The sequence below is a fragment of the Pimephales promelas genome, unplaced genomic scaffold (assembly GCF_988280905.1).
Source record: "Pimephales promelas unplaced genomic scaffold, fPimPro1.hap1.1 HAP1_SCAFFOLD_72, whole genome shotgun sequence".
Classification (NCBI taxonomy): Eukaryota; Metazoa; Chordata; class Actinopteri; order Cypriniformes; family Leuciscidae; genus Pimephales; species Pimephales promelas.
Genome location: NW_028297307.1, coordinates 10,001 through 12,500, shown reverse-complemented (window position 1 = coordinate 12,500; position 2,500 = coordinate 10,001). Strand labels below are relative to the sequence as shown.

Sequence of the window (2,500 nt, the reverse complement as noted above, 5' to 3'; positions counted from 1 at the left end):
TAATGTTCTAACCATTCAAATAGCCCAATTTTGGCAGCAGATTTCGCTTACGGCCATACCACCTTGAGAACGCCCGAACTCGTCTGATCTCGGAAGCTAAGCAGGGTCGGGCCTGGTTAGTACTTGGATGGGAGACCGCCTGGGAATACCAGGTGCTGTAAGCTTTATGTAGTTTACTACCCTAATGTTCTAACCATTCAAATAGCCCAATTTTGGCAGCAGATTTCGCTTACGGCCATACCACCTTGAGAACGCCCGAACTCGTCTGATCTCGGAAGCTAAGCAGGGTCGGGCCTGGTTAGTACTTGGATGGGAGACCGCCTGGGAATACCAGGTGCTGTAAGCTTTATGTAGTTTACTACCCTAATGTTCTAACCATTCAAATAGCCCAATTTTGGCAACAGATTTCGCTTACGGCCATACCACCTTGAGAACGCCCGAACTCGTCTGATCTCGGAAGCTAAGCAGGGTCGGGCCTGGTTAGTACTTGGATGGGAGACCGCCTGGGAATACCAGGTGCTGTAAGCTTTATTGTTTAAAAAAAAAAAAAAAAAAAAAAGAGTCAATGAAATGTTTCAAAAATCCTAAATTGTCTTTTTTCCCCTCAAAATTCCTGAAATAGTCTCTCAGTTTCTTCAGAAAGCCTGAAAGAGTCTCTTTTTTTTCTTCTTCAAATAGCCCAATTTTGGCAGCAGATTTCGCTTACGGCCATACCACCTTGAGAACGCCCGAACTCGTCTGATCTCGGAAGCTAAGCAGGGTCGGGCCTGGTTAGTACTTGGATGGGAGACCGCCTGGGAATACCAGGTGCTGTAAGCTTTATGTAGTTTACTACCCTAATGTTCTAACCATTCAAATAGCCCAATTTTGGCAGCAGATTTCGCTTACGGCCATACCACCTTGAGAACGCCCGAACTCGTCTGATCTCGGAAGCTAAGCAGGGTCGGGCCTGGTTAGTACTTGGATGGGAGACCGCCTGGGAATACCAGGTGCTGTAAGCTTTATGTAGTTTACTACCCTAATGTTCTAACCATTCAAATAGCCCAATTTTGGCAGCAGATTTCGCTTACGGCCATACCACCTTGAGAACGCCCGAACTCGTCTGATCTCGGAAGCTAAGCAGGGTCGGGCCTGGTTAGTACTTGGATGGGAGACCGCCTGGGAATACCAGGTGCTGTAAGCTTTATGTAGTTTACTACCCTAATGTTCTAACCATTCAAATAGCCCAATTTTGGCAGCAGATTTCGCTTACGGCCATACCACCTTGAGAACGCCCGAACTCGTCTGATCTCGGAAGCTAAGCAGGGTCGGGCCTGGTTAGTACTTGGATGGGAGACCGCCTGGGAATACCAGGTGCTGTAAGCTTTATGTAGTTTACTACCCTAATGTTCTAACCATTCAAATAGCCCAATTTTGGCAGCAGATTTCGCTTACGGCCATACCACCTTGAGAACGCCCGAACTCGTCTGATCTCGGAAGCTAAGCAGGGTCGGGCCTGGTTAGTACTTGGATGGGAGACCGCCTGGGAATACCAGGTGCTGTAAGCTTTATGTAGTTTACAACCCTAATGTTCTAACCATTCAAATAGCCCAATTTTGGCTGCAGATTTCGCTTACGGCCATACCACCTTGAGAACGCCCGAACTCGTCTGATCTCGGAAGCTAAGCAGGGTCGGGCCTGGTTAGTACTTGGATGGGAGACCGCCTGGGAATACCAGGTGCTGTAAGCTTTATTGTTTAAAAAAAAAAAAAAAAAAAAAAGAGTCAATGAAATGTTTCAAAAATCCTAAATTGTCTTTTTTCCCCTCAAAATTCCTGAAATAGTCTCTCAGTTTCTTCAGAAAGCCTGAAAGAGTCTCTTTTTTTTCTTCTTCAAATAGCCCAATTTTGGCAGCAGATTTCGCTTACGGCCATACCACCTTGAGAACGCCCGAACTCGTCTGATCTCGGAAGCTAAGCAGGGTCGGGCCTGGTTAGTACTTGGATGGGAGACCGCCTGGGAATACCAGGTGCTGTAAGCTTTATGTAGTTTACTACCCTAATGTTCTAACCATTCAAATAGCCCAATTTTGGCAGCAGATTTCGCTTACGGCCATACCACCTTGAGAACGCCCGAACTCGTCTGATCGCGGAAGCTAAGCAGGGTCGGGCCTGGTTAGTACTTGGATGGGAGACCGCCTGGGAATACCAGGTGCTGTAAGCTTTATGTAGTTTACTACCCTAATGTTCTAACCATTCAAATAGCCCAATTTTGGCAGCAGATTTCGCTTACGGCCATACCACCTTGAGAACGCCCGAACTCGTCTGATCTCGGAAGCTAAGCAGGGTCGGGCCTGGTTAGTACTTGGTTGGGAGACCGCCTGGGAATACCAGGTGCTGTAAGCTTTATGTAGTTTACTACCCTAATGTTCTAACCATTCAAATAGCCCAATTTTGGCAGCAGATTTCGCTTACGGCCATACCACCTTGAGAACGCCCGAACTCGTCTGATCTCGGAAGCT

At 47.2% G+C, this 2,500-nt stretch overlaps 13 non-coding genes across 13 annotated transcripts in view; all 13 read left to right on the top strand.

Moving 5' to 3' along the window:
- The first annotated feature begins 45 nt into the window (after positions 1-45).
- Positions 46-164, top strand: LOC148960903 (5S ribosomal RNA). The gene has a single exon (XR_016154476.1). It is a non-coding gene; the product is annotated as a 5S ribosomal RNA (ribosomal RNA).
- Positions 165-227: 63 nt separating this feature from the next.
- Positions 228-346, top strand: LOC148960902 (5S ribosomal RNA). The gene has a single exon (XR_016154475.1). It is a non-coding gene; the product is annotated as a 5S ribosomal RNA (ribosomal RNA).
- A 63-nt stretch (positions 347-409) lies between these two features.
- On the top strand, positions 410-528 carry LOC148960901 (5S ribosomal RNA). The gene has a single exon (XR_016154889.1). It is a non-coding gene; the product is annotated as a 5S ribosomal RNA (ribosomal RNA).
- Positions 529-700: 172 nt separating this feature from the next.
- On the top strand, positions 701-819 carry LOC148960900 (5S ribosomal RNA). The gene has a single exon (XR_016154888.1). It is a non-coding gene; the product is annotated as a 5S ribosomal RNA (ribosomal RNA).
- A 63-nt stretch (positions 820-882) lies between these two features.
- Positions 883-1,001, top strand: LOC148960899 (5S ribosomal RNA). The gene has a single exon (XR_016154887.1). It is a non-coding gene; the product is annotated as a 5S ribosomal RNA (ribosomal RNA).
- Positions 1,002-1,064: 63 nt separating this feature from the next.
- On the top strand, positions 1,065-1,183 carry LOC148960898 (5S ribosomal RNA). Its single transcript, XR_016154886.1, has one exon. It is a non-coding gene; the product is annotated as a 5S ribosomal RNA (ribosomal RNA).
- Positions 1,184-1,246: 63 nt separating this feature from the next.
- Positions 1,247-1,365, top strand: LOC148960897 (5S ribosomal RNA). The gene has a single exon (XR_016154885.1). It is a non-coding gene; the product is annotated as a 5S ribosomal RNA (ribosomal RNA).
- Positions 1,366-1,428: 63 nt separating this feature from the next.
- On the top strand, positions 1,429-1,547 carry LOC148960896 (5S ribosomal RNA). Its single transcript, XR_016154883.1, has one exon. It is a non-coding gene; the product is annotated as a 5S ribosomal RNA (ribosomal RNA).
- Positions 1,548-1,610: 63 nt separating this feature from the next.
- On the top strand, positions 1,611-1,729 carry LOC148960895 (5S ribosomal RNA). The gene has a single exon (XR_016154882.1). It is a non-coding gene; the product is annotated as a 5S ribosomal RNA (ribosomal RNA).
- Positions 1,730-1,901: 172 nt separating this feature from the next.
- On the top strand, positions 1,902-2,020 carry LOC148960894 (5S ribosomal RNA). The gene has a single exon (XR_016154881.1). It is a non-coding gene; the product is annotated as a 5S ribosomal RNA (ribosomal RNA).
- Positions 2,021-2,083: 63 nt separating this feature from the next.
- On the top strand, positions 2,084-2,202 carry LOC148960893 (5S ribosomal RNA). Its single transcript, XR_016154850.1, has one exon. It is a non-coding gene; the product is annotated as a 5S ribosomal RNA (ribosomal RNA).
- Positions 2,203-2,265: 63 nt separating this feature from the next.
- Positions 2,266-2,384, top strand: LOC148960892 (5S ribosomal RNA). Its single transcript, XR_016154792.1, has one exon. It is a non-coding gene; the product is annotated as a 5S ribosomal RNA (ribosomal RNA).
- A 63-nt stretch (positions 2,385-2,447) lies between these two features.
- LOC148960891 (5S ribosomal RNA) overlaps positions 2,448-2,500 on the top strand; it is a 119-nt gene continuing 66 nt past the window's right edge. The window contains exon 1 of the ribosomal RNA XR_016154879.1: positions 2,448-2,500. This exon is cut by the window's right edge and continues 66 nt beyond it. This is a non-coding gene — a ribosomal RNA (5S ribosomal RNA).